This window comes from Engystomops pustulosus, chromosome 4 (genome assembly GCF_040894005.1).
Source record: "Engystomops pustulosus chromosome 4, aEngPut4.maternal, whole genome shotgun sequence".
Taxonomy (NCBI): Eukaryota; Metazoa; Chordata; class Amphibia; order Anura; family Leptodactylidae; genus Engystomops; species Engystomops pustulosus.
In genome coordinates, this window is record NC_092414.1 from 148,186,791 (window position 1) to 148,207,294 (window position 20,504).

General features: G+C 39.2%; 1 protein-coding gene across 2 annotated transcripts in view; it reads right to left on the bottom strand.

Annotated features, from left to right (window-relative positions):
• Positions 1-20,504, bottom strand: part of OTUD7A (OTU deubiquitinase 7A) — a 133,152-nt gene that overhangs the window by 85,386 nt on the left and 27,262 nt on the right. Inside the window, exons 2-3 of one of the 2 annotated variants that reach the window (XM_072148029.1) lie at positions 7,280-7,388; positions 37-121 (exon numbers count right to left, since the gene is read on the bottom strand). The gene's annotated coding sequence lies outside the window, so the exon portion shown is untranslated. The remainder of the gene's footprint in view (positions 1-36; positions 122-7,279; positions 7,389-20,504) is intronic. The other variant, XM_072148030.1, reaches the window with a different exon arrangement.

Here is a 20,504-nt window from a genome sequence, read left to right on the forward strand (position 1 = left end):
CACAAAATGTAAAATTATCCATTTTTATACACTCACCTTGCAGACCAATAAAGAACGCGTTCTAGATTATTTGCCTGAATAAGATGGGGGGGCTTAACCTGATAGCCATGACTTCAGGGACCTAAAGGTAAAAAAAAAAAATAAATAAAAATTTCAGTTCAGTACTAAATTTGTATAGTAGCGGATATATGATTATGATACATCATCCCTCCAAAAATAAGTCAACAACCGTGTGGTATGGATCCACCTATATGCAAAAAAGGTCTATTTCACATAAAATCTATGAATTTTATTGAAAAAAAAAAAACATACACAATAAATGTGGCAAATAAAGTTACTTATTACTCTACTTGAGTACCGCACAGAAGAGACGCTGGTGTGTGAGATGTCTAATAATAAAGCTACCCCTCAATGAACTGTATTAGTAGCTATGAGGTTACAATGTGCTCAATCCATAAAAACAGCTAGATAGCTGTTATTTTAAACATGCTAGTGCACGGGATATGAGGGCTTCTTTTGAACTGTTCTTTAAAAAGAAAATTAAATAAAAATTTAATTTTTTTGTGAATCATTTGCAGTTTTCATAGTGATGTGGTCAGATGGTCTATAACTATCTGAAACATATCTAAACCCTAGTAACAAAGTCGTTCAGATGGGAGAACAGTGAGGCAATAATGATGACGTAATTGGGACAGACCTGTAACACACGCCCCCTTGACTCGATCCAGTTTGCTGGCAGGGAGCCAAATATACAGCTAGTGTAATTATCAATGTTATATATACCGTAATAGCAAATTGGTAAATGGTATTAAAACGGCTGTCATTAGATGAAAATAGGATATCCTGATGACAGGAATGGGATAATGGTAATGTTGCAACAATAGGAATAGAAAACTAAACTCATACAGTAGGTGCTATAAACTACGTGCCCAGTTTATCGTCCACCATTACATTTTCTAAATGCTAAATATTAAAGCTATTTAATAAATCTATCATAAAACATAGGTACTTTTTTTTTTGTATGTCTTTTTATGTTGTTGTGTTTAGGAAGTTTCTAGACCATGTGGGTAGTTCTGTAAAGGAGAAGAATAGGGATTAGTAATATTATCTATGAAAGGCGACTGTATTTCTCTTTGGACGGTATGGGGTGGGAGGGGGGGGTTTGTAAGTGTTTATACATATGGATTGTGTTAGTGACTGTACAGCATATATTTTGAAAATGTTTAAAATAAAGAATTCGAAAAAAAAATAAAAAACGTAGGTACTTGTGCATAGTGGTTTTCTGTACACACAATTTGGAAACAAGTGCACGTGTGTATATTAAATGATGTAACTGCTTCTGCTGTGAAAACTGGGACAGGGTCAACAGTCATCTTATTATCACTGAGCAGAGGGGATTACAATGATAGGATAATAGCTATGGTTTGTCCTACTAAAGGCCTAGATACTGCCGGATTACAGCCATGAAAATATGTAACCATGGAGGGAATATAATGCCGCATACACAGTTAGTTATATGTAGTTTCTGTTTATGTGTTTTAAGTAATTTTGTAATATGACATTGTATCCAAAAAAGAAAATCCGGTCTTCTATCCTCTTCTCCATTCTATCCTTTCTTTAAAGAATGGGAATATATACAATCTTAATTATTGTGTGAGCAAAGATATAATAAGGAGAGAGAGAAATCAGATGACGGGGTAAATTTTTATAATGAATTAATATCATAAATGGCAGTAATTGTATCATATGAACATAGAAACACTATATAGGACTACTATACTGCAGGGGAACACTATAGTGCTCCCCTGCAGCCACTCTGACATCATACCTCTGCTTACTTACAGTACATTGCAGACAACTGATAGTAAGGGAAACCTTATTTCTTTTATTACACAACTTATAATGGGAGCTTTCTGTCCATTATACATTGCTATGGAGGAAACTGTCATACCATGTAGTGCAGCTTCAGAATAAGCTGAAGAATGAATGAAAGAATGAAAGGAAAGAAGGATAATTCAAAGATTAGGTAGCGTTCCCATGCACAGTACCCAATGAAATCTGCCTGTGCTATACATATATAAGTACCTGCTATGGACTACAAAAGGAATACAACTAAAAGCATGTGCTGTAGCCAAACTTTGCTCCGTGACAAAGCATTTCCACAAATGTATTTTTTATTACCTTACATTACTGCATTTGCTCTGCTGGCAAAAGACAAATCCAATTGATGTTCACTTAAGTGCCACATTTACCCATTAGGCTTCAGGACGAAAGGGTTACTGCACTAGATGGAGAGCTTACCGGAAAGCAGGTTAAAAACAGTCCATTCCTCGAGGGACATTTTGGCAGCTTCAAGTTTCAAGCAAAAGGTGCACTAAAGCATAAAGAGTGTAGACCATTTACTATGTATGGGCAGCCACAGCATAGTATGGAAGAGGGAACTGTATTGTATTGTATTAACCAAATCAAAAAAATACCAAGGAAGCCATTTCACTACATTCCTTCATCATGCCCCATATTCCTTTATATTCTGTACATAAATTGTTAGATTGGAAGGCTGCATGACATTGCATATTATATAAATTATCCCATATAACTGTGTCTCTTGTTAGTGCATCAATATGTACAATTTTAAGACTTCTATTCTAAGGATACTGGTATCATTTTCGCCATGGTAGGAAAGCTACGTGGGTGTTCAATTGTCTGAAACGCTCCTTCCTACATCAGTGGTGAATCCAACAAATACGCTAGCAATGGTTTTTTTTTTGGTCATGTGCCGTTTCTAATTGCCAAATATTACTAAATTGTGCAGGTTACACTCTATAATCCATATTAGTTGATAGAATGAACAGACCTGGCAAGTACAAAACCCTAATAGGGTATATAGTATTTAGTATGTGAGCAGCAGGGATTCGGGACTTCCTGGGACACCCCCTTTTTTGCTGCCATCTGGCATTGGTTAGATTGGCAATGGTGAGAAAGTCATGCTAAAGACATTCTTCTGCCCACCTCCTCCATTTGATGAAAAGCAGCAAGAGTTCTGCCACTGAGCTGCAGCAGATTTACACAGATTTTAGCAGGATAAGTAATATAAGGGTGACCCTATTAGAAAATGCCAAGTGGTGAGGTAGGTGTGGTAATCATAGGTGAAATTTGCCAAAATGTTTCAAATTTTCATTCATTTTCTAGAAACATTGATAAAACAATGGGGTCGATTTATCAAAAGTGTCCCAAATTAAGACCAGACAGCGTCACGTTAGACCACACAGTCTTCTGCTGTGCCAGAATTATCAAAGCATCTGATAAATCTGGCATATTTCAAGACTGTCTAGTCTTAGTTGGCTTAGATTATGCCAGATGATATGCCACAATTTGACACCAGTAAGGCCATGCTCCTTTTACGAAGGTCAGGCCCCTTTTGTTGTTCCAGAAACAAACAATGTTTAAAAATGGTCAAAAATGTTGATAAAAGTGGTCCAACTGATGTGGAAAGTGATATAATTCTATTGCAAACAGACGGATATGTCAAAAACATTCACATCTTATGGACTTATGGCTTATTAGGTACAATATAGGATTGCTGAGGGTGTTAGCAAGACTCGATTGTTGACCCAGAAGGGGATATTTAGTTTGGCCAAGGTCAACTACATTATGGTGTGCACATGATGTCTGATCCACATGCTGTGCGGGTCAGCTACACGTGTGTACAATGTGTGTTTACTGCATTTGTGCTGTTTATGCAATTTGTGCATGTTCAAGGTTGTGCCTCACTTGTCTTGAGTGTCTGCAAAAATTATGGGGCCCTTAAACACTTTTGCTCTTTGCTTTCAGTGTCTGCCCCTTGTATGTATTCATAATATACACTCACCGGCCACTTTATTAGGTACACCTGTCCAACTGCTGGTTAACACTTAATTTCTAATCAGCCAATCACATGGCGGCAACTCAGTGCATTTAGGCATGTAGACATGGTCAAGACAATCTCCTGTAGTTCAAACCGAGCATCAGTATGGGGAAGAAAGGTGATTTGAGTGCCTTTGAACGTGGCATGGTTGTTGGTGCCAGAAGGGCTGGTCTGAGTATTTCAGAAACTGCTGATCTACTGGGATTTTCACGCACAACCATCTCTAGGGTTTACAGAGAATGGTCTGAAAAAGAAAAAACATCCAGTGAGCGGCAGTTCTGTGGGCGGAAATGCCTTGTTGATGCCAGAGGTCAGAGGAGAATGGGCAGACTGGTTCCAGCTGATAGAAAGGCAACAGTGACTCAAATCGCCACCCGTTACAACCAAGGTAGGCAGAAGAGCATCTCTGAACGCACAGTACGTCGAACTTTGAGGCAGATGGGCTACAGCAGCAGAAGACCACACCGGGTGCCACTCCTTTCAGCTAAGAACAGGAAACTGAGGCTACAATTTGCAAATTGGAAAAACGTTGCCTGGTCTGATGAGTCTCGATTTCTGCTGCGACATTCGGATGGTAGGGTCAGAATTTGGCGTCAACAACATGAAAGCATGGATCCATCCTGCCTTGTATCAACGGTTCAGGCTGGTGGTGGTGGTGTCATGGTGTGGGGAATATTTTCTTGGCACCCTTGGTACCAATTGAGCATCGTTGCAACGGTTTTACAACCGTCCTTACTCCAGTATTGTTTTCTAAAACATTGACACAACATTTTTTAAAGTTAAACCCCAGGCAAAATCTTCTTGCAGGTCTCAGCTGTAGTCTGCTCACTGTTAACTCCTGTGTGACTACAGTGTTTGACGCTCATGAATTTGCTCAGTATATAACACTTGGCAAATACTGATACCAGTTTACATTTTCCAGAGCAAGAGTAGCAAGTCTTGGTAATGCATAAAACTACTTTGGAAATACAAGGGTGACTAAATCATTACTAATAATCAGAGGACAAATGTATGGTGTTAATGGTCACAGGTCACATATGCTTGCTATATGTAAACTATTTTGGCATTTGACAAATGTTCACAAATGACTTTTGCTGTACACATACACTAAAAATGTAGCAGATAGATGACATAGATGAAGCATATTAACATCTCATCACAAGAACGCGATTCCTAAAGCAGAGGGGGTAAGGGTGTGTCCATCAGATGAATGCCAAAAATAAAATGTCATTTGTCACCTAATGTAAGACAGCATCATTAAAGCACAAATAAACTTTACAGGAGACTAGAGGTCTCCTGCTGGGTGCTGTTTGGCCGTGTGAGCCACAGTCTGGCTTGAGGGAGGGGTAGTGGCATGAGTTTGGCTTGGGGGGGGGTCTCTGGTTGGCGTTGACAGCCACAGTCTGGTCAGGGGTGTTTGGTGGCATCAGCCACAAGGAAGGGTAAAAGCGTGGCACCGGCAACAGAGTCAATGATAGACTATAGGTTGAACTTTCTGAGGAGATGAAGAAAAAGATTGTGTACCCCTTGTTTACTGCATGATGTAATTATTACTTTTACTGCCCCAATATGCTAGTTCAGCGCAGAAGATACTTACAGAGGATGTTCTTGTTTTAATAGTCTATTAGCAATATATTCAGATATAAGGTAGATATAAGTATTACTGAAAATGTCATACTCCTCCTCGGCTAAAAATACTCCTTAAAAATAGTAAGAGGAGTATTATTACCCTTCTGGAAAAATGTTAGTGGGACCTCTGCAGGAGACAAACTGGGACTGACAAGTCTTTTTAAAAAGACTTGTTCATCAGAAAGGAGGGGCATATCGCTAACATACGGTGTGGGGTACCAACATATACAAAAAGAGTGGTGCTCTAGATAAAAAAAAAAAAAAAAAACGTCCAATGAGAACATGTAACATTAAACGAGAAGAAAAGAATTAGCGCTGGCACTCATCGATAAAAACGATGAAGTCTTTATTCCAAAATTGTATAAAACATAGTTGCAGGGGGGAAGAACAACAGCAAGAGCCCACTGAAGGCGACGTTCCATTTTGTGCTTCACACTCGCTTAATCCTGCCACCAGGATTAAGCATGTGTGTGGCGCAAAACGGATCATTTTGGCTAGACTTGAACACCGTGATCTACCCTGAACCTACCATTAGATACCTTATCTGTCTGTAGCTAGTAGAGTAATTCTCTGCATACTGTCTTGTAATGCAGGGAAGGCAGGAGGCAGAAAGCACTGCAGTGTGCATCGGAAAATTATGGTCATATCCAGGGACAACCAAAATTGTGTACACCAGGACTGATAGAGAAAGTCCTTGTGGGAATACACCTGTAAGAATACTCAATATGCACCTCCATCTTTATTGCCTTATCCCTAATGTAATGGTCACAACCTTCTCAAAGTTATCAATCTGTTTTTTTTGCTTTATGGAGCCGACTAGATTTCTATTTTAATGTAAAGTTAGTACAACCCTTTCTCAAAAGATAAATATTTCCAATACGAAAAATGCTGTAATGGCACTATTGCAATAACAGGAACCTTGGTATTTGGGGTACAAGGTACAGCATAATGATTGAGAAACTTTGGCCCAAATTGTACAACTGTGTTATTTAAAACTATCTGAATTTAGCGACATTTACCAAAAAAGGATGCAACGCTACTTTTTCCATTATAATCAGATGCATGACAGAAGTGAGACTTGTTTACAGGAATACAAAATGGGCAGATAGTAAATAGACAACCCTCGGTTTACCATCAGTGCTATTCCATAACAGAATAGAAAAATTGACATCACAGGCACTGGCACAAACTGAAAGGGGTTGTTATGGTCATATAATTGCAGTTCTGACATCATGCAAAGAAATTCAAGCAGAAACTCTCCAAAAACTCACACGTTCAAAGGATGCAAGAATTGTGAAGGTGATATCAAAGAAGGCCCTATGTTACATGTAACTTGGCCTATTAGGATGTTTTGGATTGAAATACCTTTGGATAGTCCTCCTGTAAATTCAACAAATGACCATTTTCAGTTCTTTACAACCTATAAAATGTTTTGAGCAGAATCATTTGGAACTGTGCATTAGGAGATTTTTTTTTTTAATTTTGAAGAATATACTGTTATTATTGGGAGGTTTGTTCCATACAATTCGATATATACTTTAACGGGTGATGACTTTTATTATACGGACTGTAATTTGCATTGACCATTTGGAAAAATCTGAGATAATTATAATTTGCATAACAATTTGGAACGTGGTGTAGTGCACAGTATGCAATATGGAAGCAGGGCATAGCCAACTCAGCACAATTTATGTCTTTAATGCATACAGGAAGATACATTGGAGAAAGCTCTGTAAAGGCACTCACTTTTGGTTGCTACTGTCAGGTTAACTGCTTCCAGGCATCTCGGCTGATTATTCTCTTAGGAAAAGCAGGATTGACACCCATCCAACTATTGTTATGAGGTCTGTCTGCCCTGCAAAATGAATGAAAACAAATAGCAGTCAACCAGATGCTGCTGATGCCATACATTGAATTACACATTCACTAAGAATGTGTGAAAAGTAAAAATAGAACAGACGTGCTCGCACCCAGAATTGAAAATAGCACATGATTGCGAGAGACCTGTATCAGAATGCAGATCACTGCCATAGAGACAGACAAGGCTGAGCGGTGCAGTGATTGCCGATGGGGTGACCATAAGCAAGCGGATCCGCTAATGCACAGTAATACTGGTAATACATAGGTAAACCAATAAAGCTACCTTCACCCCACCATTAGTCATGCCTATCTCTATATTTTCAGTATTTATAATGCCAAAAATAATGTGGGATGCGCCATTTTTGCAGATAAAAAAATAACAGATGCATAAAGGAAGATAAATTACCAGACAATCAAGTCAATGGGAATGGATGGTGAACAGAAAGGCTTCTGTTTAACATCTATTTAAGGTGTCCCTTATTCTATTCCATAACGGAATAGAGCAACAGACATCACAAGCTGTATAAAGCTATATACATCCTGTTTGCATATACCCAATGCAGATAGCACATGTGTAGATGGCATGACTGTGGCCCACTTAAAAAGATTATATATTCAGGACCATGGCACCTAGAAACAGTTCGAATAGTAAAACTCTCCCCTTGTAAATGATAGCAAGATTTCTAGATGAAACAGAGCCGAAGTTCCAGTAAAAAAAATAAGATTTTTTTTATATACAGCACTCTATTCCCAAGTGTAACTTTAAATGTGGATTTCTTTTCATATATCATATTAAAGGGGAGATTCTCCTGTGTTTCCAGGTACCCCAATTCAGAAGATATAATGTGAGGTGCCCCTCCCCTTCCAGCCAGTCAGTTGAAGGCAGAATGGAGGAAGAACTGCAGGGAGTCAGAGGATGCATTTTGCAGAAGTACATGCACCCTCTGCATCTTTAGTTAATCCTGGAGAAAGATGACAGATTGACACCGTACATATTTTGGTAAAAGTTTACTAAATTCTACTGCGTATTAAGACATTTAAGTGAAAAAAATACCAAAAAGCTTATTTTTTTCACATCTGTGTTCCATACAGAGCAAAATGTGTATTTAATAAAACTATCCTATCAAGTTAAAGCCTCACGTATCAGGGAAAAAAACACAAAGTAAAAATTATTCTGATATGTAAAGTAGAAGAGCATAACAGAACTGCAAAATTTGCAAAAATATTCCCCCACTTCCCACATTTTATTTTTTTTTTTTGTACATAGTTGTAAAGGAGATCTCTTGTAGACTTTTTTGGACATTGAAGACTTGAATAATGAATTGTCAATGTTAACCCTGGGTCACGCACAGTTACAAATACTAGCCAATAGTTAATACAATAAGCTAATGAAAACTAATCAACCAAGCTAAGAATTCAGTGCAATCTCCAGGCAGCATGTTATAGAGCAGCAGAAGCTGAGCATATTGATTTATAATTTAGTGGGAAAGATCCAGAAGAACTTGTAATGCAGCAAACACACAAATATAGAGGTAGCGGTCAGTCACTGAATAGGACCACTCACTGGCACAAAACAAGCAGAAATGTAGATAATGAAATACAGAATCTATCCCTTAAGCTTTATTGCAATCTCTTATACTCCTCCTTCTCTATGTCTGCAGATGCTAACAGCATATTCAGTACATTACTGGGAAATATAAGGATCATTACAAGCAGGTCAATAATGTTACTGAACCAAAAACTACAAAATGTACAAAGTGAAACAAAAACTTAACAGTATTACTAACTGATTTTTTTTTAGAACTTGCAGCATTATCTTGATATATTTTTTACCTCCAGTATAAAGTCTGGCAGGATTTACCTACTGCTGTTTTTTTTAAGCTTTTGTTGGTTGCATTACATTTCTATTTAGATGCTGAAGTGTTCTATCATTTTGTTTAAGTCTGTAATATATTGTGATATTGCATTTTAGTATGAGTATTTCATAAATAGAGAACATAAAATTCTTACAAGACAACCTGCATCTTGAGACCTTGAGTTGTCTGTTAAAGGAAATCAATCATCAAAATTAAGCATGAATAAACCAGGGACACTTACTAATAGATCCAGGCACTGCGACTGTAGTAATCTTTAGGGGTGTCATCAGAGCACCTTTATGCTGTTACGCTGAAGATGAGTGATCATGGCACACTGTAACAGCCTGTGAATCTGCTGCACAGAAAGGTTCTCGTAACTCACCCCAGAGACATTATGACTCATAAGCATAAAAGTTGATTGTGAAAGGAAAAAGTCCATAGATAACAAATATAAGAATCATCTAGCCTTTATGCTGCCTGAGGTGAAAATGGAAATGGCGCCCCCCTCCCATGCAACGGACCCCTGATCCCTGCTACATTCCGGTCACCAAATTTATTGACGTAGATCAGTGGCATCTAGTACCTTTATAGGATATGATCTATTCCATCATACAGAGGAATTCATTACAATTTCTCCCTCCTATGGTTTATCACTGGTGTGTTAATCAACAGTTGCGTTTAGCTCCGTGCAGCACATTTACGCACTGTGCATCCAAATATACCACAGTCAATTACAGTATAATGTCCCCTGGATAATACACCCCAAACAACAAAACTGACAACACAAATAAAACGTCCTATATATCACCTAATTAAAAAATAGATAGTATATACAGCCATACCCCCTCACAGATATGTATATACATGCAGGACCACTCCCCAATTATAGTATATACAGGCAGGCGCCCCTCATAGATAGTATATACAGGCAGGCGCCCCTCATAGATAGTATATTCAGACAGGATCACCACCACATATAGTATATACAGGCAAGGCCCCCATAGATAGTATATACAGGCAGGCGTCTCTAACAGATACTATGTACAGAGAAGACCCCCATAGATTGTATACATAGACAGGATCCCCACCAAAGACAGTAAATACAGGTAAGTTCCCCAAAGATAGTATTCACATGATGGACCACTCCCCAATTATAGTATATACAGGCAAGACCCCCATAGGTAGTATATACAGGCAGGCGCCCCTCATGGCAGATGCGGCCCTGATAAGAATATTACCACAGTCACTGTGCCTTAATCTATGAGTAAGTATCCCGGTTTTATCAAGCTCGATTTTGATGGTAGATTTTCTTTAAACATTGCCACATTTTATATATAGACAATGCAGAACACTTTCCAAACTTAGAATATATTTTTTTATGTCCCAGCTAATGTTAAAGGAACATGTGAGGTACCTAATCACAACTAAACTCTCCCTTTACTTATCCATCCTGTGTCCTCCTCCAGTCTGTTATCCGGCAAACACCAGATACCAAGCTCCAGGCTTCGCTGCAGTCTGGAAATGTATATAAGATGGCGGCTGATGGTTGGTTCAAGCAGCAGATTTTTTATTTATTAAATTATTTACTAAAATATTTTATATTGTTCACTTATAAAGAATGGCTGGACCATTATACAAGCTCTTATACCTCTTGTGTCACCCCCTTCATCCTCATAGTCTGTAAGCTCTTGAGAGGAGGGCCCTCCCTCCTATTGTTCCATATGACTGTTTGTGCTCTGTAATGTAATATGATATGATAATATGATGGCGCTATATAATATTATTAATGTGCAGGTCCCCTGAATGTCTTGTCCAAACTCAGATAGCAGTGAGATGGCCATCTGCATATAGATAAAAATAAATATATCCTATCCATGCAGGGTATTTTATCTATATGGCCATGTGTTTAGTTTACATGTGATTATGGAGCAGTCACATATTGTTCAAGTTGAAAAATAAAATTTGAGTATTAGAACTCCCAGACTAATAGATAGTTTAATAATAAACTGAATTTTATACATTTATTTTAAATGTAGGTTGTAATCAATATCCATTAAAAAGCAATCTATTAATTCACCAGGCTTTAAACTGTTCAATTGATTCAATGGCTGCAGAATACAGTGCTGTACAGAAGGACAGGTGTCTTTTATATTAGGACGTTCAGTTTACAGTTTTGTTATCCCTTTAAAGACCCAACCTGTTTGGACTTGAGGACCCAGCATTAATTTTTGCTTTTCCATCCTTGCCTTCCAGAAGATATGGCTTTTTTATTATTAGATTTTCTTTAGGGAAAATTATTCTTAGCCTAAAAGGCGTCTATAGTTGGCATAACTGGAAGCCTTGATGAGGCCTACAGCACCCATGACAACCTCTCAGCACCCCACAACTGTGTTGCAGGGGTTCGTTCTGGGGGCACCAATGGGAACCCCCTGTCCTCTTCCAGCTCCTTAACTCATCATCATTGACCACAGCAGTTATACTGGCAGTACCCGCACAATCAGGACAGGCATTTTTTTTCCAGGGGTGAGATCTATCCCCCAATGACCTGGGATATTAAATGGTTAATAAACTTTTTACACCAAGGGCAAATGTAAATTTGCTATATATTCCAATTTAGGATAAAGAAGTTGGATATCATATAGCAACATAGCACTGAATCTGTGGTGTCCATTGTTGTATCACACGTGCCATGTTGCCGCCAAGCTTTGTAGATGGTACAAAAAAGTAGCGAAGAAATGAACCTGCTTAACATACAATCAGTGAACACTGTATACTTTGATTTATTTTTGTACTTATTTTATAACAATAAAACAAAGAGCAATAAAACAAAACAACAAAAGCAATCCCACATGTGCGGTAAAAACGTGATGGGTGATGATTCCTAAGTACAGTAATATCATTCTGAAATAAAAACTCCCAACTTTACTAAAAACAGGCGAAATGTCATCCAATCCTCTCCTGCACTTACGTGACTCATATGTAATCCCACAAGCAGGCAACGAAAAACACGCTTGTTGTGATGTGTTCCCTGCAGGTTGTTTCTTCCATTGAGAGAAAGGTCAGAACACGCCTTGCTGAGACACACGTTACCCTCACAATGCTGCTGTCATTTATTGGAGACAAATTAACAGCGGAAGCAATAAGCAAGGACGTACAATTAGTTATTCTGCTCAGGCATTCCTCTGCTATTCACCAATATCCACACCATTCATCACCGCACTATATGATACTTCAACTGCAACAATAAAATCTTACTTTAATTAATTGGACTTCCTAAAAAAAATGAATGCCCATTATCCAAAACAGATCACGTCCGTAACACCACTGCATGGGGTGTAATGCTCCATCACACTACCGGCAGTCCCCTACATAAGGATACCCGACTTACAGACAACCCCTGGTTACAAACGGACCTCTGTATGTAATTTACAGTACTGTAATTTAAATTACTGTACTTGGGCTACAATAAACAGCTATAAAAATTAAGCTTTATTGTTAATCCTGGTTCTTAGGACAATCCAACATTTTTAAAATCCAATTGTCACAGAGACAAAAAAAAATGTCTGGAGCTACAATAAGAAAAATTCAACTTAAGAACAAACCTACAGAACCTATCTTGTACATAACCCGGGGACTGCCTGTAAATACAATGACAATTCAGATACAGCAAAGTACAATGGTTACCTCCGAAAATGCCATGTGATATCCTGTGATAAGACATTGGGGCTTATTTACTAAAATCGGAGGCGGGGGGGGGGGGGGCTGTGCAGGCCATCAGACGAGCCGACGGATTCGGACTAAGCGTGGGATTTAATTTTTAAATTGTGTCGACAATGCACTTACATACACCGGGAAGAAGAAGTTGAACTCCATCGGACCTGAGTGTGGAGCTACACTTGCAGGATATCGGGCGCATGATCTACGTGGGTCACGGCACAGTGCATCATTGTCGGACAGTCCAAATTGTGGATCACGACTTGGACGGGTAAGTAAATGTGCCCCATTGTTGCAAGTCCTTTTTTCGCCTCATTTTTTTACGTTTTATTTTTATTGAAATTTTTCCATTTAAATATAAAAAAAAATACATAAACATAATAAAAACAACATACATGACTAACAAAACATCAAGATAGTAACATGACTGATCCCTGTGAATCAATTTCTAAAGCAAAGTAAAGGAAAGTGAGAGAGAGAACAGAAAAACATATTGTTTATCCAGTGGATATTCCTGGGCAAGACCTCCGAAAATGCCTTTGTATATCTGGTGATAAGACAGTGGTGAAAGTCCTGTAAGGTCGAGCTTATCGCCAAGGTCAAAATAAGGCCAAGTTCACACTGTCTTTTGGTAGGTTCCATTAAACCTTCTTTTATCAATCGTGGGAATAATAGCACAGCAGCCTGTGCGGCCTGTAAATGACAGAAGCATAATGAAAGATAATAGGAGGTCCATTGAAGTTTATGGGGAATCGGACGTTTCATTCACCTTCCTTTTTTGCCAGGAAACCCCTGTGCAGGTGTGAACTGGGCCTATCACCATTTGGAAATCCAGGAGCGAGGAGTTCCCATCAGAAAATCGCACTGCCTTTTTCCACGATACATCTTCATTCAATCTCTTCCGTCAGCAACACACTCGCACCCAAGGGTCCACATAATGAAAAGAAAGGGGCGATTCATAATATCAGACCTTCTTTCATTGTCCAGTTTTAATGATCACTTCATAGGCCATTTTGGCAATGGACAGGATTCAACTTGGGTAACCTGACTGATCTAAAATTTTCTGTAACTTTCTAACACTTTGTTAAACTTTATAAAACTGAATGACAAGCCAGCTGCCAATCCTTCATTTGCACCATTCTTAGATTTTCCTTGATTCATTACTGAAGTCATAGAGGGAGATTTATCATATACCTATATGTACCATAGCCATCCTCACCCCACCCCATGTTCCAGCAGTTTAGGCCTCTTGAGATATCCATTGGGCAGGGACAGCCACTGACAAAACTACGCTAGGTCCAATCTGGCGTAGCTTTGTGCAAAAACCTGAAAAAGAAACAGGTCACAGGTTTTTTAAAAAAGTAAATAGGCCCCTGCCCCGTGCTCGCATTACAATCGCAAATGCTTGAAGTGTGCAGGAATCAGCAATTATTTCACTGCTTCCTGATAAATTCCCCCCATAATCTCTCATCATTACATAAAAGAACAGGAATGTGCACTTACGTCCATTACAATGAGCACACACTGTCACCAATAACCACCCCTATGTATTGTCTTACAGAGAATAAGCCTTCTGTGAAAATACAGTTGCAGATATATCTAGGCACTTGCATTTCTATCAATGAAGCAATGAAGATATAAGTAATAGACTTAATCTTCTCTATATTTTAGTCAATACAATCCCATTGCTACATTACTTCAGGTACGTCATTCTTAAAATGCTCTCTTGAAAAGAAGAGTAATATTTTCCATAAAACTGTGAAATAAAAAAAAAAGTCATTAAACTTTCTTCCTCCTACAAGATGAGCTATATTTAAAGACGCCAACCTCTTCTGGCGAGTTGTTTGTGCTTCAGCGTAGATAATGTGCAATGGAAAATACGTTCATGTGTAGAAATGACATGGAACATTTGTAGAGACACAAAAAATGTAAGTGATCTGAATAAAGTCTATTGGACAAGTTAGGTGCTGGGTAACCAGATAATCTGGGTTACAGAAAACATTATATTTATTTCAGGTTCAGTCAGGGTATTTCCGAAATCAGTGGGGCACATTTACTAAGGAGCTTGCGCCAGTTTTCTGGCGGACACTGCACTTTCTTTTCTGTGCAAAATTCTTGCACAGGTATTTAAGAAGTGTCTGCACCACATTTGTGGCGCACTCTACCGTTTTGTGTGGCGGCTGCACTATTGCTCATGCAACGCAAAATTCTGCACTGAAAGGGGCGTTCCAGTGCCCAGTTGGACTGTGCACCACAATTAACATACAAACTCCGACAGAAGTTTGTCACACTGTCCACGTTAAAAGTTACCCCCCAAAAAAGTTGGTGCACTCTGTCAGGGCAGTGCAGGGGGCATCAGATTCATGCAGAATGTGTGCCAGAAATCCTGAATCTCGCACCCCCTGCACTATACACAGGCAAACTGCACATAGTGCAGTTTGCACTGTTCTTAGTAAATGTGCCCCAGTGTGCCTACTCAGTCTCCATCTGATCTTTGGTAGGAAATTCTGAGCCTTATATAAAGATAAACACCACATATAGACTATTTACCAGACAGACAGAAATACACAGTCCTCAAACGGACCCCTGCATATGAGATAGTAAATCACCCACAGATTTTTAAGAACTGGTTGTTTCATTTTGTCTGTGGTTGTTATTATTTATTTTAAAAGAGAAGCACATCTTAAGTGGCTATGCTCCAAAGGTCGTTCCACAGGTGCGACTTTGTCCGCAGTGACAGCCAAGGTGAGGTACACAGACGTTGAGCAGAATCGTAGTCGGGGACAGGCAGGAGGTCAGAACAGGCAGCACGGGATCGGAGTCAGAGACGAAGCAACCGGTCAGAGCAAGCGGAACAGGATCAAAGTCAAATACGGACCCGGGGTCACAACTGGAAATCACACCAAGCACGCAAGGCATCAAGGAACAAGCTTTTTCAACGGCACTAGGCACGATGATCCGGCAGGGTGTGCAGGGAGAGGCTGGTTTAAATATTATTCTGGGAAATGGCCAGCGCCATTTAACAATACGCTGGCCCTTTGAATCTTCTGAAGCCAGCGCGCAGCCCTAGGAGACAGGGTAGCACGGGCAAGTAAGAGGCGCAGAGAGGGGTGAGCCCGCAACCTGCAAAATTAACTAGGAAATACTCCTAAAAGAACATACTAGAAACAGAATAAATGTTAATGAGGTTCATTCCCCCCATCCTTCCTCATGATCTCTAATCACTGGCACAAATACGAGGCCACACTAGGACTGAGACATGAAGGCAACTAGGTAATATGTTAGTATACAATGTTACTTACAGTAGCTTATACAACAGTTACAACCTGTATCGTCGCCCAAAGTTGAACTCACAATTCTGCAAGCTTCAAAGCTGAATTCACCTAAACTAATGAAAGTATTGCATTGCTTGCCTTGGCATAAGATAATCTTCCTACTTGCTCTATGGTTATTCCGCTAACCTGCTCTGGATTTGTCTGCCAGTGGGTCCTATCCCAGTCTCCAATAACACTTGGTAAAATTGTGTAAGAAGAGGGTTAGAATACCAGCTGTCACTCCGGATTTCTTCATGTTGATTAATTATATGCACACAATATATTTATTATAGAACCTGCAGAGTGACCTTTCTTAAAAAGAAGATATGATCCAAATGTTGTTGTTTCTGAGGAAAATCAGTTTTTTTTCTGCTTTCATACAATTTTGCCTTTTTATAAAGCGATAATAAAAGCAGTATCTTTTGAAAATAATTGATTTGGGCACTTGGTGAATCTAGAGGATATATTAGCAGTTATACTGTTCACTAAGCTTTCCAAACATGTAAGTCTATGGAAACAGGAGGATTTACATTTATAACCACCTTTTACTGTAACGTATAGTTGATGTGTTGGTCTTTTTCTTAGAGTTTTTCCATTAAAAAAAATAATAATTATATGCCTGAAACAGCAATAGGACCAAATAGGCAAATGGAGGAAAGCCAATGGCAATGAAAGCTAACTTACTGGCCATTGTAATGGACACCCGTGTGATGCCTTGAAACCTTCTGATCTTTATTTTGGTTCCCTAATTTCCCTTTATTTTGGTTCCCTGGTTTTGGGGTGCTTCACTCTTAAAGGAAATCTATCACCAGGATGAATGATTGTACACCAAACACACTGACATACTAGTGGGTGCAGGACCTCTGGCAGGATCTGTGTCCTGGAGCCCCTCAGGATGATTTGCATAATGTTTAATGCCTTTCTTACTTCAAAACAAGGGCATAGGAATCTTAAAGAAGAGTAGATCCTGCCAGTGTGCTTGGTGTACATCCTTGGTGCACATCCTGGTGGTAGATGTCCTTTAAGCTGAGTAGACATTGATATGCATTGAGTTACTAGTCCCCGGATAGGTTTTCCAAAGCCATGCACCCACATATAAAATTGCTCTTATGGCTGCGCTTCTAACATTCAAAAATATTGGAGCAAATATAGATTTGTCCCTTCAGAAAGGTTCTCCTAATGATATTCTGTGAGTCAGAATGTTCATGAAGTCAAGAAATCAACTCTGAACACTAGGGAGACCCAATTCCATCTCTATAACCACTTGAATTATTCAGTCAGAATATTGACAGCACTAGACACACCAAGGTTCAGGAGAACGCCAATACAAAGGTTCCTCCTGCCAAATCGTGTCCATTTCAATTACAGGTTTTCTAGGCCTGCAGTTAGTGAATAGATACTAATTATATTATTTGCCTACTGGACCAATGGTACCAGGATAACCTGTTATTCCCTATGGAGGAAATGTTCAATAGAACAAATCAATATCTTACTATAAAGCCTGATTATAATAAAGCTGGGTTCTACCACATATAATCTTATTCTGTACAGGGCCTCATGCATAAAACTACCCCAGCATGCCCTATCATCTCAGCAATTTGCAGTCACAATGGGGCTGATCTATAGGAATGGAAAAGTTAGGCAGGCGGCATATGACAGGGCTCGGACCGTGAAAACCATACTGTGTGCTGGTCAGATTCCATGGATTAAACAGTGCTGGGGACAGGAATCCTTGCATCATAGTGACAAATGATGAAAGAATTCCCCGATTGCTGGTGAAACCTTCAATGATAGAGGGTAAGCAGGGGCAGTAGAAGATCATCAATCTAAATGGCTAAAAAATGAGAATCTGTCATCACTAAGTACTCAGAGTCTGTCATCACTTTGTTTTGCCTTTACTTAGGATGCATGAGAGGTTCCCTTTAAAAAGTAACACTTTATTTGTATGTGCCCATATTGGGTGTAAATGCGGTAAAAAGATCCAGGCACGACTGCCCAAAAGCCTCTCTGCCACAACCATGATGATAACAACCCACAAAGATGAACTCTAGGCACATTGGGGCAGATTTATCAAGCTGTATAAAAGTAAGAATGTTCTTAGTTACCCATGACAACCATTTACAGCTCCCCTTTAAAATATTCATGAGTACTGGTATAATGAAAGCTGATCTGTAATTGGTTGGGCAACAAAGAACATTCTTACTTTTAGACAGCTTGATAAATCTGCCCCATTAAGATTAATTCCATACAAGTGTAAATGCAGACGCAATTCTGTACTCATCATTTTAGGCCAAATGTTCCAGACTTACTGCTGCCCTGATGACATGATCTGACAGCATGAAAGACTGCAGCGTGTTTGGAATAATATGGGTCAGTGATGCTGGAGGTGACTTTGCTGTATAAAATGTTGGTGCAGAATGAATGTGCTGCAGATTCTACAAAGAAAGTTTATTATTAGGAATGGTTCTGCACAGAAGAAAATTAAATGAAAATTTGCTACTTACTGACACTATTACTGTAAAGAGATATGTCTCTTGTCAACATTAACTTCAGTAGGCGTATTAAGAAGGCGTGGCTTAAGTACTGCGGGGGCGTGATACTGAGCACAGAGGGACTCTGGTAGTAGCCCCCACAGTTACATTTGCATAAATATAAAAGTTATTTTGATACAAGCAGGATATTATCCTTGATAAAGGGATACCTGCTATAAAGATTTTAACTTCACTGCTGCTTAAAAGGGGTATTCGCGTCTGGGCATTCACATTTAATTTCATTAATCTGCCATATAAATTAGATATTATTAAAAAAATGTTCCTGTGTGAAGATAATTTCCAATAAATGGTCCCTTAGAAACAAGATTTTGTCCTTGGGTACGACCACCTCTGCTGGAGTGATTGCACAAAGAAATGTCTGGGGGTTACTACATGTCCCACAGTCGTCCTGTGGCAATCAGTGCTGAATCCAGGTGGTCAGGCAGGGCTCAATACAGCATGTCTGGCCACCGCTGCCAAAATGTGAGGTGGTCGTATCTGAGGAAGCCATCTCATTTCTAAGGGACAACATGGCAACATTTATGACAAATTATCTTCACACAGGAACATTTTTTTTATTAACATCTATTTGAAGAAATGTTTACATATGGCAAATGAATTTAATTAAATGCCCATAATGGGAATACCCCTTTAATTTAGTTGGTAAATTTCCTTTAATATAGACTATGTTACACAATCCATTGTCTTGCTTGTAATAATTACTGTGGTTATTGCAAAGGTTTAAGTAAATTGTCTCCCATTAGTTCACATTGGGAGGGGTCAGGCGTGTATTTTAGGCATGTTACCTTCAACCAGCAGGATAATCCTCTATATGAAGATCTTTAATGTCGCATAATGAGCTTTGACCTCATTCCAAGGGCAAATAAATGGAGTATAAAAGACTAGGATCATAGATCTGACGACAGTCTTTCATACTCCTTTTATTTGCCCTTGCAATTTACAATTGCTCCATCAACTAAAATGTTTCTGTTGCATTCCTGCAGGACAACGAAGAGCTTTTTTGTGCTTATTATAAAAGTATCAAATCTTAAAACCATTTCCTTGTGCAGACCCATGTGAAGTGCGCTCAGCATGGCTAAGCTTTTGCCTGGAAATCATTTTCTATATTCAGATCCTTGCAGCACACTATTGACACCAACCTGGATGTGAATATCAAGGTACTTATAGGATTGTGTGTAGCACTGCAGAGGATTTTTCTTCATTGGGTTTTAGAGTCCCAAAATGTATTACATTCCTGGTGCTAGAAGTGGGGATTGTCCAATATACAACCATTGCGCGTAACGAAACCCAGGTCAGTACACCCCGCTTCTATGTGCCATGTTCTATTAACATCATGTGTATGTACAGTAAAGCAAGGTGTCCTGATCTCTGCCTCTCTACATGCAGCGCAGATGCAATGGGGTTGTGATGCGGGCACCAGTCACAGGACCCCCACCTGGAATGTCAGGGGGGTGGCTGCATGAAGGCATACTGGCAGTCTAGGAGCCCTGACCCTACCAACAGGTTCTCTAACCAACTGAAGGCTGCTCAAACATGATGTTGGGTAGGTTGTTTGTGATGCACTTCTCAATAAATTTGCATTCAACAAGTGTGACTACTCTGTTCCCTGATGGTTTGTAAGCTTCATTTTCATTGGTCTCCAAGAAGCAGGTGGCAATAGCGCTAATGCGTTTTC